Source organism: Euprymna scolopes, chromosome 21 (genome assembly GCF_053919585.1).
Source record: "Euprymna scolopes isolate OS-2025 chromosome 21, ASM5391958v1, whole genome shotgun sequence".
NCBI classification, from domain to species: Eukaryota; Metazoa; Mollusca; class Cephalopoda; order Sepiida; family Sepiolidae; genus Euprymna; species Euprymna scolopes.
Window position 1 is genome coordinate 60,979,331 of NC_136502.1, and position 20,050 is coordinate 60,999,380.

The window sequence follows — 20,050 nt, forward strand, 5'->3', positions numbered from 1 at the left end:
CTATATTAAAGTTAGGTATAATAAAGGCGGAAATTCCCCCCCCCCCAAAAAAAAAACTAACTAAAAACTTATAAAAATAAAATTAATTCATTGCAATTTTTGCAGTATTCTCAAGAAAGATTCTAAAAAAAAAAAAAAAAAAATCCTCTGTAAAACTGAATTTTCAAAAAATTCCCCAAAGGAAAATGAAACCGCATGTTCTTTCTACATATTTTGACATAAACAATGAAAACATGTCGAGGATTCACATCTTAGTTTTCTACATATTAAAATATACTGGAATGATGGAATAAAATATATTTAATTTTGGGTCATAAACGTTGCTGATTTATGCGATTTTTATTGATTTGTTGGGGGGGGGGTCAAAATATATTTAAATTATTTAAGTTTTACGAAATTTTAAAGTATTTATAATTTGACGGTTTTTACCTGTGTAATTTCAAACGATTTCCAAAACTTTTTTTTTTCTTTTGATTGAAGTTTTCATGGTTTTTGAAAAAAAATGTGTAAAATCCTGTCTTAAAACTTGTGAATAAACAATCTTATTAGTAATTAAAAAATATTTTTAATCGATGCCGTTTGGTGAATGATTTAAAATGTGATTTTTTGTTGAGAAAAATCCTAGCTTTCTTTTGTCAGAACAAAAATATAATTTCTAAACCAAGTAACTGAAATAATTATGATCAAGAGTTGATTAAATTTCTTTGTGCACGGCATATTTTACAATCTGACTTTATAAGTCCATACAAAAATTTTGAATTGAAAATAAGTTTGTGAAAGTTAATTTAATGATTTAGTTAGGAGTTTTAAAAAAAGCCCAGGTTTAGGAATTAAAAATTTATATTTCCTAGAATAAAGAGGAATTTAATAAAAAAATAATTTTTTTTCATGCTACAAATTACGATATTGAAAATTAAAGGAAGTTTTGTCAGTTAGCGGCCTCCATATCAACAAGAAATCAATCATTTTAGCTGTTGTCGGCTCCAACGTGATCTTGTTTTCTGAAATTACACGTCTTTTTCATATTTCAAGCCAAAGGCAAAACTTTTACTGTTATATTTCATTTGACTAATAATTGAACAAAAACTTTAACAAGATATACTGTATATTTGTACAAAAATTTTTCCTTATATTTTTAATCTTTAATGTGTTTTTTTTTTTTTTTTTTTTTTTTTTTTTTTTTTTTTTTTTCCATGTATCAATTCGCTTTCGCCATTTTTGCTCATTTTTAAAAAGTTTTTGGTTTTCTGCAATTTCGTCGGTTTTATGAATGTAATATTTATATGCGATTTAAACCCTGCTCCTTCAATATAGAGTAAAAATTACGGTGAATTTCATTTTACTAGTTTTTACTTGTAAAGTTTTTATGCGTGTCGAAAATTAGTGTTTTATCTATATGTAAGGTGTGATATTATGCGTAAGATTTCCTCTGTCTAGAAAGATTTCAATATTTAAAAAATTTTCAATTCTAACGTCTGTTTTTAATGTATGGAAAATCTTGTACCCCCACATTAGAAATAAATATTTACCCCGATCTCTTTAAAATAAAACTTTTCCTATATTAACAATCTATCTTTTTTAAAAAATGCATACAAAAAAAAAATGCATAACTATAAAAATGTAAACTGATTATCCCTTGATTGTTTATTAAAGTTTTGTTTTTGAATGGTTTTGTTAAAGTTAAAAAAAAAAAAAAAATAAAAATAAAATCTTGGTGACCCCCCCCCCCAAAAAAAAAAACAAAAAAACAAAAAAACTTTGTTTATTTATAAACACTGTGCGAAGATCAAGGTAAACCAGTGTTGACAGAAAGCTATCACTTTTGTGCCTCCAATCTCCTGGGGTCTTTGTACCGCTTATTAACATTACTATTTTTTTTATATCTAATTTTCAAGCTATAAAGCCTATTTCCATTTTATGGATATCGGGTATGAATACAAATCCCCCAAATTTATTTTTCCTTTGATCAAAATATGATCTCCTTCTGCCATTTCTTTAATGTAATTTCACAATATACTGCATGTTTGAGTTTATCTCCAAAACCCTGTGAGTTCACAAACATCAACTACATCTTTATTCTGTAGGAGATTAGATTTTCTTTGTTTTTAATGTAACAAATCGACCATTTCCCCCCCCCCCCTCTAAATTGTTGAAAAATGTTCCTGATTTGTGAGATATGGTGATTTTTATATATATATATATATATATATATATATATACATTATCTTAACATTTTTACCTGGTTACACCTGAAGGAACAAAAATAATCTACCTTTGATTCGAAATTCTGTATAGGTCATAAAATTCAAGATACATCAGAGGAAAGTTTCTTTGATACAACAACAGCATACGAGACTTATTTCCTTTTCATTTATGATCACCCATGAACGAATTTAGGAAAACTTGTACCCGGAAAACTCGTCCCCTTTTGCTAGGTAGGAAACTGGTCCCTTATTGAATAAATATCGATTGAAAACACATTTTTTGACCGTTCTTGAAGAAGATATCGTCTTTAAGAGAATACACCTCTCATAATATTTAAAAAAAATATTTTTACTTGTTTACTGTTTTACAAAAATTAAATTAATTTTTCTAAGTTTTCTACCTAGCTTTGAAAGTTTTTGGCCTTTCAACTTATTTTAAAGAGTTTATTTAGTTAAAAAAAAAAAAAAAAAAATGTCGAGTGTTACTTATGAACAAAAAATGTCCGACATAAGAGGATCACGTTTTAGGATAATTGCTCAAATAGAAAATTAAAGAAAATATTAAGGTAGATATAGTTTTAAAACGAGCCCTCCAAAAGAAAGTAAATTTATATTTTTAGGTAATAAATGCACATCCCATAATATTTTTAAAAATATTTTTACATGTTTATTGTTTTAAAAAAAATTGATTTTTCTAAGTTTTCGTTTTCTACCTAGCTTTGTAAGTTTTTGGTGTTTAAACTTATTTTAAAGAGTTTATTTAATTAAAAAGAAATAACAAGTAATGTCAGACACGACATTACTTAGTAAATAATTTTTAACAAAAAATGTCCGAAAATTAAAGAAAATACTGAGGTAGATATAGTTTTAAAACGAGCTTAGCCTCCCCCATCTCCAAAAGAAAATAAATTTGTATATTTTTAAGTACTGCACAAGTGCCCCCGAAATGACTTTTAAACGATACCCTCCCCTTCCAATGTTAAGAATGGCTTTCGAAATAATAACGTTATTATTTCAGCGCAGTACCAAATTTACATAAGAACGTGTTTTCTTTTCTGTTTTGTAATAACACAAGAATTATTTAAACTGAATAATTTTTTTAAAATAAAATAATTGCTTTCTTTGATAATACATGTTTTCTTTCGGTATTTTTGTTTCGTAATGACACAAAGTGTTAAAACTGGAGTATTTTTCATAATAAATATTTGGTTTCGTTTTTCGTATCTTGACTCCGTGATCAAGTTTATTTTTTTTAATCAAGAGTTAAAAATAATTTTTGTAAATATTATGGGGGTGCATAGTCTCTTTTAAAAACAATATCTCCTTCAAGAACGGTAATAAAATGTATTTTCAATCGATATTTATTCAATAATGGACCAGTTTTCCTACCTTGTAAAAAGGGGGGAGTTTTTTGGGTACCCCCCATGAACACTCGATGACAAACTTTATGTTCAAACAGAAATTACTTTCTATTGGGCAGTTTAAAGGCTTCAACATTACTTTCTCGAACAAGAATCACAATACTCAACATTTTATCCCCTTTTTAAATCTATTAATAATTAGTTTATGTAAGCTTTTAAAAAATTAATATTAATTGGTCTACCGTTTTCCTTTACATGTTTTTGTTAAAGTAACCCAACTTTCTTCGTGGGCATCTTTTAAAACTCGGCAACTGATCTGGAATTTGAAACTGAATCTTGTTCCACCAGTCATGGCTTGGTAGAAATGTTAAATATTTTTATTTTACTCTTTGTCATTATCGCTTGTAGACTTAGAATTGATTGTACTCAACACTTATCCGTTGTGCAAAAAAAAAAAAAAAAAAAAAAAATCCCTGGCTTTGTTCAAAGACAAAAAAAGAAAAAAGTCAATCTCGTATCAAAGAAGCACATTCAACAATGATGATTAGAAGTTACTTCAATGTCTACATAAAATTGGTATTTTCTATTCAGCATTTTTTTCCTCATGTAGAAATTACTTCAACATCAATTGTTTGTTTGAGGAGAGAGAATTAACTGAACCAACACTGCAGTAGCTGTAGTAACCCCTGATCCTCTAATGTACATTTCATTTCTATGGCCGTCAGCATAGTTTATGTTGTGTGGCGAGAAGAATCGCAACTTCACATGTTTCTCTTGATGAAAACGAAAACACAAACAAAAAATCCATTAAAGATTGAATGCAAATAAATATTAAATACCATCTTAATTTCATTCTTCTCTTATATGGTAAAAAAAAAAATCCATGTGTAGACATGTCTGTTAAAACAAGCCAGTAGGTTAGTGCTGGTATTAGTAGTAGTTCTAAAGCAGTAAAGCTTTGAATGCCAATGTCAGGTTATATCTATACCAATCCCCCCCCCCCCCCAACCTCAGTTACCATCATTTGCAGCTAGTAAATGTCTCTTCTACATCCTTCCGTACTATTTTTGCTCTAGGCCGCTGCTACTTTTATCTCAATTAAAAATTGAGAAAAACGTATCTGCCACACACACACACATGCACACACAGACGCGTGTATAGCAAGCACCACCCTTTTATATTTTGCTTCTTCCTTCAGCTGCCCTATTTAGTAAATTACCTCTTCAATGTTCTGTTAGGTTGTGGTAGGAACGGAGTAGGAGTATACTCTCTTGGTTTAAACAAAACAAAATACCGTTCCTCCCAGCTATCAATGTGGATTAATTTCATACATTTTTCTCTTTACTAGATTTATTGCTTTATATTGAGGTAAGTTACTCTAAAGTGTCACTTTTTCTGGGGAGAAGAAAAAATAAAATGTCTTTTATATGCTCATTTATTGAATGAGTGATTTTTTTTTTTTTTCATAGATTTAAATAAGTTTATAAACAACTTTTCGTTAAAAAAAGTTAGTTTAGCCGGTTTCATGGAGTCTAAAGTAACACTGGGGAACGCCCTTTTTAGAATCTGGTTTTCACAGTATCAGCTAGCTACTCTTGTAGGAAAGAAATGGTAGCAGATTATCTTGTATTTTCGACTGTTTTATAACTGGATTGACTAGTGTTTGTTAGATCGTCACAATCTGACGGAATTCATGGAGATTAGGCGGGTGGTATACACCTAATCTTATTTTAACGCTTTTATAATCAGATATAGATCCATAATATCTATTCTGTCTAAACTTTTGTGACAAATCACCCACAAATACAATTGCAACTCAAAAAAACTTGTTTCAAAATAGGGTCGTTTTTTTTTTTTTTTTTTTTTTTTTTTTAATGCGTTTTATCATCTTCGGTTTAGAATAACATTTTATGTCATGTTTAAATTAGACTAATTATATTATTTTTATTTTTAAAAATTTTTCTCATCAAGTGATTTTTCACACTGCAGTCGATTATTTTTAAATGAATCGTTGAATCTATAGAGGTTAGTCATTGGTCTCGTGCTTCAATGTGATACGGATTTTCATTGATAAACATTACAGAATGTGGAATTTAAACAAAATCTTTATCTCTTTTTAACAATGCCAACTCTAGTTCCTCTTTATAAAATTACTAGCCTGGGTGCCCGGCGTTGCCTGGTTGTTTGGAGGTGTGTGTCGAGCAAGCAAAAAAAAAAAAAAAAAAAAAAGCGGTAGTAGACAGATAGGTTCAAACCCGTACCGGGAAGGAGGAAAAGAACGTGAAAAAATAGTGACGTATTTGTTGTTGCGTCCATCGCCAAACTGGAAGTGGCGAAGGTTTAAATTAAGGCTAGTCAATCAAAAAGAGGGGATGACTTTCGAAAATGTTGGCAAAAAGCGACTCCTCCCTGTAGAAAAGTGCCCAGTTGAGAATGAAGGAATTAATGTTTTTAACCAATTTTTCTATTTGTCTGAAGGATCAAGCTTCAAAACAATACCGATCTCATGAAAATCCGTCACCTCTGTCGAAAGTTTTAGACAGACATACATAAATTTAAACAGGCAGGTGAGCTTTATATTATAGATGTCCTAAACATACCTCAAAGCCTATAGATATCTCTAATTTTATCATGACTTTTCAACAAATTAACTAAGGCGGTTTTATGCTAGGATTTCACTAGTTTTTTCTTTTTGCCTCAGTTAATTTCATCTAGGAAGGATTGTCTAGATCTAACAGAAAAGGGATGATTTTCACAAAAACCCTAAATGAAGGATTCTATTTTAGCCTTTCAAAAGTATTTTTACTATTACTTTTGTAATTTAAATTTTTTTTCTTAAATCTAAAAAAAAAAAGAAGAAAATTAATTGTAAGATATAACTAAAAGTGGGTGTCATCATTGACTGAAATCTGCTATACTAAGTTATAAATTCTATTAAATCGATCATATTCAACTGTGCACTAATATTATTGGGAAAGGTGAAACCCTACAATTTTCTGTGTAGAAGAGTGGCACCGATTCAACTAATCATATACAATCATTGATAAGTCATTGTATTTTGCTGTTAAATGATACAAAGGAAGTTGAGATGCCAATAGACTAAAATAATAAAATATCAAAAAGAAATTGTATTTTGTAGTCGGTTGCTTTTAGTTTCTATCTCTACAGAGACTGGAGTTATTATTTTCATATGTTAAATTTATATTTTCGGAAAATATATGAATACACTTGCCTAAAACTAATAGAATTTTGTCTACAATAGATATAATTGGAAAGATACCTAGATGTAGAACAGTTGAGGTAGCAAGGTTAATTAATCCTTTTGTCTCAACTGTTCTATATTTTAGCCAAGGAAACCTGTGAGAAAATAAGAGTAGATTTAAGAGAAAGGTATAAAGGCCTGTTCAGAAATAGATTAGTTTGGTAGTTAATTTCTTAAAGCTGTCCAACATATGCCAGCATATAAAACAGATGTCAAACAAAATATAAGTTTCAGAATTTTAAAGATGAGAATTGTTAATTTGGATTATTTGAATTAAACTAAGTTCCCATATTTGAAATTCTGCACTTAGAACATAAGCAAGGAAAAAATACTAGTCCGATAATCCATTCTTAGATTAATACCAGAATAAAAGCTTGTACAGTAAATGACCTGCATCAGTGATATCATTTAGTTTAATGTCTGTCATATGTATGGCATATGTTGGATGGTTTTAAGAAATTGATTTACAATATAATCTATCTCTGACCAAATTTTGTTTTCACTCTGGTTCATTTTTATTACTTCCTATGTTTTCCTTGGCCTCTCGCATGTGAACTGCAAACTGTTTTACATCTACTAAGCGAAAAATCGCTCATCAGATTCATTGATTTGTCAGGTATATTGCTATCTAGGTCTGGTAAGGTAAGTTTATGAAGTGTGTACAGCTTGACATTTCTAATGGGGTTTTTGGATTTTTATAGTAAAGCATATCATTAAGAAGTACTTTAGAGAACCCATTTACAAAGCACTATCATCCATGCCAAGAATCATTCTTGGTTTCTAACTTAAAATGAATAGAAAAGGTCAAAACAAGTAAAACCTACAAAATTTTTTTTATAAATATTCAGTGTGTAAAATATTTATTTTTCAGTCATTTTAACCTTAATATTAAACATATACGCAAATAAAAAGATTAATAGGCAAAAGTTTTTGTTTAATCGCATTGTAATTGAGTTTAATGGGGGGGGGGCGATATTTTAAAATAATTGTTTTGAGCAGCTCTTAGAATGTAATGATGAAAATGAAATTTGTTTTAGTCGATTTAGCTATCGGAAACCGAACTATGCTGCTAGTAAATAATTCTTATATACAACGCTGTGGAGTCTGAACACAATGCTAATTTTTATACTTACTACATATCTCAAAGGCTATCTATATACTTCAGTCAACTTATATTATTCATTTACTTTCTCTGCAGGAGGTTCAATGCAATGTCAGGGATTTTGAAAAGCCAGAGAACTAGTGAAGAGACCTGGTCTACAATTCTCAATAGAGGCGCCTTAGGCGATTAGCAATAAACTAACCCTTTCTCTGAAAAAGTAAAGTACATGATCTATATTTTTATGACAGGTTTATATCAAAGAATGAACTAGTTAATTTAATTGGTATAGTTTTAGCGATTCACTCTTACTTTTTAATTCTGACTGTGCAACTATTAACCATTTTGTCACAGTTTTACAGATTATTCAGGTTCTAATAAACCTAGCATAATAATACCCCCCCCCCCCCAAAAAAAAAATCAGGGTTTGTAGCTCTAATATATTGACTTTTGAATTCTAACTGCGGATTTGAAATTGACTGACCCTAACTTAAAAAGGCGAAAAAAAAAATTTCTAAACTTTGAAAACATATCCTTCAGAATCAAAACTCTATAAATAGTAAATTAGAAGTAAATAGGTGGACCTCATCAATGCTTCTGTTGCTTGGAGACCTGGATAGATGTACCAGTCGAAAATCTGTCCTCAATCAATCCAACATGTGCAGGACCAGGAACTCTTCCACGCTTTACCTCCCAAATTTTGGGTAGAGTAAATTAATAGCTTACTGCCTGAGGTGTCCCTACCAGGGAATGCCAATGGGGCTGCCCAGACAATTTTTGCTAGATAAAAGTTAGCCTTCCCCACCTTTTGACCTTGTGTCACATCTTGCTGAAGCAAGTAAATACCTACTTTAAAAAAAAAAAACAAACTAAGCGTCAAAAATTTCTCCAATTGATACCATAGGATTGTGATTACGTTCCTTTCAGTTTTAAGTTTGAATAAATAATGTAAAATGTTTACCGACTTTTAAAAAACAAACTTTTATGTTGAATGCTTTTTATGAATTTAATAAAGAAAATTTTTAAGTTTCGAATTTCATTTTTATAATAATAATACCCAATTAAAATACAGTATTCTTTTTTAATTAATAAAAGAACAATGTTACAATTTATTTGCAAAAAAAAACAAAAAAAACAAAAACTCCAAAACTAGATTATTCTCTTTAAAGTTATATTTAAAAATACGTTTATAAAACATTTAACTTATTTTTGTATCTGTTCTGATACTGTCCTGTTAATAAAGAAATTCTTAGGACTAAGACGTTTTCTATTTTTGTCCCAAAACAAGTTTTATTAATAAATGCTAATTATCTCCCTTCAAACAAGCACTCTTTTAGGTGGGTCTCAAAATTTTTATTATTTAAAACTAGCTCTACCAGACAACGCATTGCTGTGGCTCAGTGTGATTAAATGAAAATTAAACAAGGTGCATGTTTCTTATGTGCACAATACTTTTGGGCATACAATATTTGGCCATCTCTAACAATTGCACTCCCAAAACAAAGATGGTAGAAATAGATACATTTGATGCAAATATAGATCGGAAGCCACCAAACATGGGGGGGGGGGGCAACTATACAGAAGCACCCCATTTCATAAAACTATCCGATTTCAACACTTCTTGTGTTAATATATTTGATATATTATTTGAGAAAGATTCCATTTATAAAAATGTAAAAAATATTGTTTCGTGTGCGTAGTGTGAAATCATGTAGACGTGTTTTGTTTCAAGAATTTGTTGTGACATTTCTTGATAAAGAAATAAACTTTAATTTTTACATTTCTTTAAAGTTTAGTTCTCACAAAAATAAACTTATTTTTTACATTTAAGTGTTTTTGTTTGAACACTTGTTATCATAAAACAATCAAAAAATAATTTTTTACATTTCTATTAGTCTTTCCGAAATATATTAAATATATCAACGCAAGAAGTGATGAAACTGGCATCGTGTTTTGTTTCATGCTTGGTGGCTTTCATTGCGTATTTACATCAACTGTATCCATTTCTATTATCTTTGTTTTGGGAGCACAATTGTTAGAGATTGCCAAATATTTCTGGTTGTTCTATTTTTTGCGTAATCATAAAGATTCTCTGGTTTGCCCACTTTAGAACATGCAACATTAAAACATAATTGCCCACTCTATAGCATATAACATAATTGTCCATGTGAGAGGCAATCCTTGTGTTTATGTAAACCATACAATTAAACTCTGCAGTGTCAAATACATTTTATTCTATTTTTCTAAAATATAAAGAAATTAATATTTGATAAAGTAATATATTGTTATAACTCGAAAAACAAACGATTGCAAAAAAAAAAAAATGCAAAATATAATCAAATATTACATATTTCTATAGAGTATAAAGTGTAAGCAAGTTACTTATACCAAAACGGGAATTCCCGTATCGTAAATGGAACATTTTTATATCAATTCTAGGTTTTCACTTGACACCGGTCGTGGCTGACTCCAGTCCAATCACCTAAGATTTTTTTCTACCCTTTTTTTATGTTAAAGCCTACATTGTTTTTAATGTTAAAGACTTTGATATATTAAATAGTTGAAACAGATCTTTTGTGTGAAAGAAAAATAGTCGCGTCTTTATCTTACAATTTATCAAAAAAATTACAATTCTTCAGAAATTTGTATCGCATTGTCGCTTTATTTTAATGGTGAAGTTTACATTTGGCTGCGAAGGCAAAAATGGATAGTTAACAATTTTTTTTGCTAGAATGTTATAAACTGAAGTAGCGTTGGTTTTAGTGCCCAAATTAATGTCATGGAAAGTGAACATTCGAGCCCGGCAAAAATATTAAAACAAATCAAGCCATTTTTTGTTTTTAATTTTATTTACGTAATAGTTTGTTTTATCGTTGAAGTACACCCAGAAAGAAATTTTAAAGAAAAGGAAGAAAATGTCTAGTCCATCAACAAAGTAAATGGGAGGGGGAAACGTTGAAGAACTAAAGTTATTATAATAAAATGACCAGTTCATTACAAAATTTAATAAAAATTTCATACATTATAATTAAAGTGATATATAAAAACATGCATGTATCCGATTAAAATTCTATAGCAAAATTTCAAGTCGATTAGTAGTAACATGCCAAATAATTTTATTTATAGATTTGTAGAAAATTAACTATTGTAAAAGGAAGCATTTAAGTATTCATTGAACATTAATTTCTAAATTTCAATTTATAAAGAATTTTGGATTCTTATTTAGAATTTATTTTAAGAAGAAATACAAAAAATACAGAAATGTTTATGATGTACATACTTGTCAAGGAATGAAGATGTAATATTTCAGAAATCACGTAACTAGATCAAGTAGTTCTTTTAAATAAGAAAAAAGTGAGGAGACAAACGAGCTGGGAACAGCCATAGTGTTTTAAAATGTGTTAAAATTCAAAGGGCGACAATTCCATTCAACTATAGAAATTTATGGATTGTGCTAGTTTATTAATTGCTAAAAATCGCAACTAAACCCATATTTTAGTTCTGAATAGAACATTCATTGGTGGATCATTTCACCTATTTTTATATCTTTTTACAAAATTTTAAATACATAATGCAATAGAAAATGTCGTATAAACCTTTTTATTTGAAATAGACCTATCTTAAGATGATTTGAATACCTGATTAGTAAGTCCATAATACACATCAAAGGCTGCTCATATTATTTCATTAAGACATTTTAATTTGGAGTTTGAAATCAAATTATTTTACCTAGTATTATCAAAAACTATTAATATGTAGTTATATATTTGTTAACACATAATTATATAATTGTTTATATGAAAGCTGATTAATTGATAAATTTATTAATGACGTAAGCAAATGCCTCTGCTTAGATTATTATTAAAAATGTTTCCAGTTCGACTATTTTCCGAACTAGAATAAAGATTCTTTTAAGAAATTGAAGCAAAATGTATATTTTCTTGTATATATAAAAAAAAACAAAAAAAAACAGCTAGTTAGAATCAAATACTAATTTGTCAGATACAACAATCAATGACAAACTTTCAGAAATAGATTAGCTTTGCATCAACATATAGGTGAGAAGAAAATTTATATTTCAAATAAAACTATACAATAATCCAATTGGCAATCAATATGTACTTTCACAGAAATACTGGAAATACAATTTGTTAAAGAATATCTAGTGTACTATTTTGGATCATCTAAAAGGTGAAGTTTCGAAATCCCATTGAAGAAAAAAAATAATGGGATTGAAACGTATCAATTTTATTTAAAATTGTTTCTTTAAAATATTCCTTCATTGAATTATCCCCTCAAAATGTAAATATTTTATCAGAGAAAATGGAGTGGGAGTAGAAGAAAATATGTGGAACAAAGTAGATTCCTGGGCAATACCGTTAGAAGTGGTATATGAATTTGCTGTGTAACTAATGAACATTCTTTTTGAAAACGTAAACGCAGCCACACCCTTATTATAACTATACAACTGATAAGCATTTCATCAATTCATGTCGCTTTTGATGGCTGAAATATATTACTTACATAATTCTTATTACTGCGCAATAATGATTAGATGTACGGTATTGCTAGTCATTTCAGGAAGGAGTGTTGCCCTTTTTCACTAATATTGATTCCATTACGGGTTGGCACTTGGGTTTTTCACCTTTTAGTAACTGGGAGTCTAAGCTTCAGTTTCTATTTGTGCATATGTAAAGATAAATTCAGTTTTCTAGTTATAAATTAACCTCTCATCCTAAAGTGGAAATTGTATTGGAGTTTTCTCCCTTTGTTGGTTTTTGTCTGAATAGAAATATACTCCTGTTTCTGGTCTTGTTTCTTTCACTGCATGAAAGAAAGATTGTAAATAAAGTAATAGCCAAAAGGCATTTTGACAATTGTTATATCTGTCAGTCCAAGTGGACAAGTTTTTAGGCAGCAGATTAATTTTTCTTCAACTGATTTCCAGCATTGTTTCCCAGCCAGTAAGGTGGTGTTTAGTAAAAAAAAAAAAAAAAGAATTTATAGCCAATTCAACACTTTGTTTTAAAATACAAGGAGTGAGATGGGGCCTATTTTAAACTCGTTACCTCATGGAGGTAAATAGACATATTTAATTAATAATTTTAGCTGTCTAACATTCATTGTTCTAATTGTTTGAAAGCATTCTGCATACAATCACATTTTATTTACTTAAATGAAAAATTTTAATGCTATGTACAATTTTTAATGCTAAGTAAATTGCCAGTAAATTTAGTGTCATGTTCAATTTACAAAAAATTCTTTTTTCATGTAAATTATTAGTCTAATGAAACGGATTTCAATTTTGATCCTATCAATTACATTATTAAACTAGTTGTGCCTACCCAGCATTACCTGGGACGCAGTGAAGTTATTTTAGGTTTTAATTATTTGTTTGCACATTTGCTAAATGCATACAGAAAAAATAAAATTTTAGTCATAACAATTTTTTTTATATTCCTAAATGAGTTATTCTCCTTTGCTGATTTTGATTTTTCAGTTATAATTGAAAATTATTTCCATATTACTAGTGTTTAGAGATAAGAGACTACATTTTAAAAATTTCCTGTAGCAAAGGATCTTGTTACAATACCAATAACATGGGACAAAAAAAAATAGATGGATATTGGCTCATCAAAATTCAAGTTTGATATGTCGGTTTAAATGTTATTTAGGTCCAACTTAAAATCTTACGAGATAATTTTGTATGTAAGATATAAGGTTGATTTTAAGAAAGTTGATCATTTTACTGTAAACACTTATAAAATGACTAGATTTGCATGACGATGAAATGGGTTTGAAGTTTCTGAACCCACCCTCCATTCTTGGCATATGAGCAAAGTGAATGTCTACACAAGCAAAGCAATAGTTTAATCCTTGGAAAATGACCTCTAGTAAAATGGAAGTAAAAAAATGCATGATCACATTTAATGCTACCAAGACTATTTAACTATAAGAAACATCTCCGACCACCAATTCTCATGACTAAAAGTATCCATCTCCAGCGTCCAACATTTTAAACTTTTCAGCCTGACATTTTTAAGCAACATGAAGTGGAATAAGTACATAGAAAATGCTACAAAGTTTTCCGTCACACTAGCCAGTATTTTCATAAAGCCACCATTCGCCCCTTTGTGTATTATTGCCACATCTGAGTTGGTGCATCAACCACTCTCTCTCTCTCTCTCTCTCTCGGATAGGTGCAAAAACGAATTACTAGCCAAATAGATTTCACACTGTCTACTTGGCCCCAGTTCTTATTGCATCACTGCTGTGTTGCATCTCTATGCTTGTTTTACAAGTACTATTATGGGATGTGCTCTGATGAATCTATGCACTTGTATCCGCTTCACTATGCACCTGACCCACTCAACTAACTGCACTACACTTCATTATAGAGGTCCATGGATGCTGAAAGATTTTCTAATCTAATAGGTTCTTTCCACAGACCACTGTTCTATTTTCTGACTGTACCAACATGCAGAAATTTAAATGCAATGGGAAAACATTTTGCTGCTTGGTTCTCCACTCAGATTGCTTTATAAATCTGGCCCTTATGACAGTCGCCCCTTAGACTGCACTGACAGTATGCTTTGGTCGAGAAAGACAAAAGTTAAAGTTAAATTTCTTACAGAGACCAGAGTTGGGAGTCTGACATTTTCGTCTGTTGGCTTTTTTTAAAAACTGGCTAGTCAGAATTACCGCATATTCCTGTGATTGAGATTTTATTTTACTGACTCAACTCTGCTCTTCCCATTGACACTCCTCCTAATTAAGGAAACAATGAGTATTTTTTGGGTTTATGTGTACTTGATTGTTTCTATGGAAACCATTTCTAATAGGGAGTAACATGAACATTTAATAAAATGAGGATAAAGATTAAATATTTCTTTAGAATAAGCCATAAGAATTTGTCATTATTTTCACTTCTTTTTAATGGGACAAAATTTGAGCCTTTTCTTTATAAGTATTTTATGTGTAATGTTCTTATGCATTCATTATGAGTTTAGTGCGATTTTATCTAGGCCTTGCTTCAAGTGGACTCAAAGTATATATTTTAAGTTGTTTGATTTGAGTATTTACTTATCCTTTTGTCTGTATTTTATGAAACCTTAAATTGGGATTATTCATGTATGCAAACTATTAAAATGGGTCTATTCTGTTAGTAGGTTCTGGTTAGTAGTAGCAACACATTCGTTTCCGTATTTGTTCATTTCTCTACAGGGTTCGTACCATCTTAAAGTCCTTGAATTTTCACTTTTGCCGTGATTTCTATTATTTCTATTATTACCTTGAAAAATCCTTGAAAATGTGGAAAATGTCTTGAAAATTTCATGAGAAGGCCTTGAAAATTTTATTCTTTATGTCCAGTATAAATTTATCAAAGTATTAAAAATAAAATGGAAATAAATACTATTATTTTTTAAGTATTAATAAAAGTACCATTAAAATATTTTTTAAATATCTTGTTTTGTGATAGATTCAAATCTCTTGCCTATTTTTGTTCTCAATTGTAATTTAGATGTAGGGGGTGGGGGCACAAGTGGGGAGGAATAATGATGGCCACCATAAATGAAATTCATCCCCACCCCTCTAAAAATACGTTCTTTGTGTGGACGAAACTTTCAGATGCCCCCCCCCCCAAAAAAAAAGTAATAATTTAAAATTAGACTGATCGGGCAAAAAAAAAAAAAAAAATTAAAAAGGAAAAAATAGACAAAACGACAGCCATCTTGGTTAGAAATTTAAAGCCGTAAAGAGTGTTAATATTTGAGATGAAATCGAAAGCATTTAAAACTACTTAAAAACACCAAAAAATGATGCGGGTAGATTGCAAAGTAAATTTTATTGGCTACTAGCCTGGGTGCTCGGCATTGCCTAGGTGTTTGGAGGTTTGTGTTGAACTAAAAAAAAAAAAAAAAGTTAGTAGGCAGGCAGACTCTAACCCATACCGCAAAGGAAGAAAAGAATGTTGGAAAAAAAAAAAAGTTTTGTCCATTGCCAAACAGGAAGTGGCAAAGGTTTAAACTAAGGCTAGTCAATTGAAAAGAGGGGACATCTTTTGAAAATATTGGTGAAAAAAGTGACTCCTTGTAGAAAAGTGCCCAGTTGAGGGTGAAGGAATTAATGTTTTTAGCCAATTTTTCAATATTTGCCGTCTTAAGGGTCAAGCTTCAAAATGATACTGATCCCGTGAAAATCTGTCATCTCTGAAATTTTTAGGCAGACATACATACATTTAAACAGACAGGTAGGATATATATTAGAGATGGTAACATTTATTGTATATTAGATTTTTTACCACTTTTTTGAATCACCGCTGATTGTAAAACAAACCCTAAATTTTGTTTTGAAAACTTGAATTTCGTCTGGAGAAGGCCTTGAAAAGCCTTGAAAGAGGAGATTGAAAATTTGTACAAACTCTGACCAAATGAATAACATTCGCAGCTTATGAGAGCAATGATTCCAAATTCAAGTAGATTTATTCTGGTTATTTATTAGGAAAATCCCCACCTGAAATTTCCATCCCTGCTAAGTAATTGGTGTTTAATTAATCCTACAATAGGTATGTTTCTATATTTAGATAACCCCTAAAATGTTGATATGCTGTAAAATAAAGTTAAAACATCATTCAATACCTAGATGAACTTGCATGTTTTTAGTTGCATTTTGAAATAACTATTAAGCACTGAAACTTTTTCACACTTGTAAAACCTGAATTTCTTGTACAATAAACTAGAACATCTTGTCTATTTTCTGATTTTGTTTTTTCTTTTTTGTAAAACTGGTTTCATTTTAATGTTAGCTTTCTATTCATTCACCCATTGCAATTTACACAAACCTTCAGTTTCATGCTTTTTTTTTTCCATATATTTTCATTACTGAAGTTCTTGTGCAAGTATCACAATTATTGTTGTAAACTATTTTCTCAATAAGTTCTGTCGTAACAGGTCTCTGTATGAACTGTTTATCCACAAAGTATTTTATTCAAACAATTTATGCAAATGAAACTTGTTGCTACTTGACAAACAGAGCAGATTATTAGTTTCCATTCTGCATATTTGGGTTATTACCGAAGTTGTGGATTAAAAAACCTGAGAAAACAGAGCATCTGCTGCATTTCAGCTTATGTAGTTTGAATAATGATCTGATCAGAGATAGATTAGTTTGGAAGCCAATTTTTTAAGATCGTCCAGCACCTGCTACCATGTAAAATGGACATTAACCAAATATGCTGATTACAATGTGTATAATTAAGAACCTCTATGAAGATGCATGATTTGAAATATCATGTTTACTGGTGACAATGCTATTTCGTAACAGGTTGAGTATCGTGCACCCACAACCTTTTTGGTAATGCTTGCGTGCAGCTCAAATAAGATATTCATTTAATCTGCATGTTCAGCAGTGATGCACGACGAACCAACCCTTTTTGCTTGGACTTCATAAAATTAAAACAAAACATTTGATGTGCCAACAGTTGTAGCTGCGATGAAGTGAATGAGTTTCTTTGATCCCAAAATCGGATGATGACCAATTCTAGTGATTCATTAAAAGAATCAGGGATGGGGTAACTTTGCAGACATTGGAATTTATGTGATATGTCCAAAGCAATGAGTGTTTTTTGCAACTGATATTCATGACACACAAAGAGTATCAAACAGTGAATGACATTTGAATAAATAGTTCAAAATACATAATGTTGACATTAAATAGCTTCATTAAATAGACAACTATTCTAGTCTCTTTATTTAGCAGACAAGGAGTGTTAGTATTTATTTATCCACATAAAAATTTAAAGAATGAATTTACAATAAATTATTTCCAAAATACTGTGTTCTTTGTTAGTTTGTATAACGGTTTTACCATCTTATTCATTTATTCACTATATAAACACTTGCTCAATCTCTACCTTAAGCACTCCAAACTTATTGCAAACATAACCGCTACTGGTACACTCATGCTGATAGGAGACTTACGACATACATTTTACAGTGTATACGATAAAGTCCCTCTTTGTTTAAATGTTCAGAGACATGGAAAACATTAATGGTTGAGTAAACAGTGAAAAAAGGGTAAGAAGTACATATAGTTAAGTAGATGAGTGATTTGAATGAATAACTAATCAGAAGACTTGGTCTTTTTTTTTCTTTTAACATAATGAGTTATCGAAAAGCTAAATAATTTAGCATGTATCTTGTTATATTTAAAGTCTTATAGAAATAAACGTGGATTCATTCAGCTTTAATGATAGATATATGGTATCAAGATTAGAAAATCTTTAAAAAAAAAAAAAAAAAGGGCTTAAATACGATTTTTTTGTGCTTATTGCATATCTTTGTGCACAATTCTCTCATCAAAGAAATTGGTATTGAAGTTTATTTTTTCATTTTTTTAATTTTTTTTTATTCTGTAACTACTTGGTGTACTTGTATATTTAAAAGGTTTGGACTTGAACCAATCTCTGAGTGGATAGTTCTGAAATTTCTCCCAATTTTTTTGTCTGTCACCCCTATCTCTCCCACCTTACACTTTTCTTCTAAATAAGTAGGTATAGTCTTTCACTCCATCACAACTGTTTATTGCCATCCATTACCACTCATAAGCTGTGTGTGCCCACTCAGCTTTTTTAATGATATCTACATTAGGTTTGGCAGTAATTGGGTTTTAAAGCTTGCTCTTTGCATAATTAGACTTCTCTCTCTAAATCTTCATGAGAAAAATTTATAGACTATTTGATTTTGCAAGTATAACTGGATTGCTGAGAGCAAAAAAGATTTTAATTTGACCCACACCGCCCTTTAATTTTAATTCATTAGCAAAGATTGGAAGATATCAGTGCTCGCTGGAGATAAAGATTTGAAAAATTGATCTGTTCCTCAAGGAATTATTTGAAGCTTATCGCCACCACATAATACAGACCATAACATGAAAGGATAAGCTACAACAAATGACTCCTGCTATTCCCTATTGAAGGTGAAATTAGCCAAGATGGTTAAGTCAAGAAATAACCATGTGAAATACCCTTGCAATCCAGATTTAATGGCCTTGTGTATAATTGTATGTATTCACAATAGACTTATATATATGCAAGTAAGTTATATATATATATATATATATATACACACACTAGAGATCTGACGTTGGCTAGGATTGAATGCTGATCAACGAATATTTCACACTCCTATATTTTTGTCATCAAAATCCGTGAAATCGCCCAGGAGGAAGCTTCGCATGTCTCCATGAAGTAGCTTAGTCCAAAATGTTATTTTGCATTGCACTCTGGAGAACCTACTGTTTCCTTTATAAAATTATCTTTATATAAACTTTTCAGTTAACAAAAAAAAATTAAAAATTTACATGTGGCTTTTGAACCTACAGACTACGCCATGCAAAAAAACAAAACAAAAAAAACACTATCAACTTACCCACAGTAGAATTTTTATGGCCCGTTCTATAATTGTTGCTAAGCAACGATGTGGAAAAAATGACTTTACTAATGATAAATTAAAATAACGGTTTCGATTATCAGTAATTATCAGGGTATTCTGAGACAAAACTACACTAAGATCACTCTCAGGCTTGTACACTAAAGTTCTGTAAATTTTAAAGAAAATCTGTTCAGCCATTTCGGAGTCTAAATGGAACAAATTAAATCGCACACACGCAAAATTCCATTTATATAATTGTAGAGATAAAATTCACAACTTTGTTAGAATTATACAAAAATTGTTCGATATTATTTTGTCATTAAGACATTAATCTTTTAGCTAGGAATGAAGTGTATCTTAATATAAAACTTCAATTTTTTTTCTTTGTCCTTGGTCGGCAAAGCAGAAATCCTTCTAAACTAAGGCAATCTTTGTCACGATCTAGAGTGCTTTTTCATGGTGATGGGATTTTCCCCACATTAAAAACCATGTTTAGCCAGATGTATGTTAACTACTTGAATGTCTATGTAACGAGTCAACCTTACCTGACATTGCCCATCCCTTCTAAAATATATAGTGGAAAAGTGTTTCCCTTTATTTTACTGTTTTTTTTTTTGTTTTTTTTTTCGTGTTAAATAGTGTAAATGTCATTTTAAAATTTCTATTTATAAATTTGTTTAAAAAAAAATCAA

General features: G+C 30.1%; 1 protein-coding gene across 3 annotated transcripts in view; it reads left to right on the plus strand.

Moving 5' to 3' along the window:
* LOC145242407 (cdc42 homolog) overlaps nucleotides 1-20,050 on the plus strand; it is a 213,277-nt gene that overhangs the window by 90,358 nt on the left and 102,869 nt on the right. Inside the window, exon 1 of one of the 3 annotated variants that reach the window (XM_080105442.1) lies at nucleotides 4,592-4,933. The exons of the other annotated variants lie outside the window; for them this stretch is intronic. The gene's annotated coding sequence lies outside the window, so the exon portion shown is untranslated. Of the gene's footprint in view, nucleotides 1-4,591; nucleotides 4,934-20,050 lie in introns of those variants that run through there. 3 annotated transcript variants of the gene reach the window in all.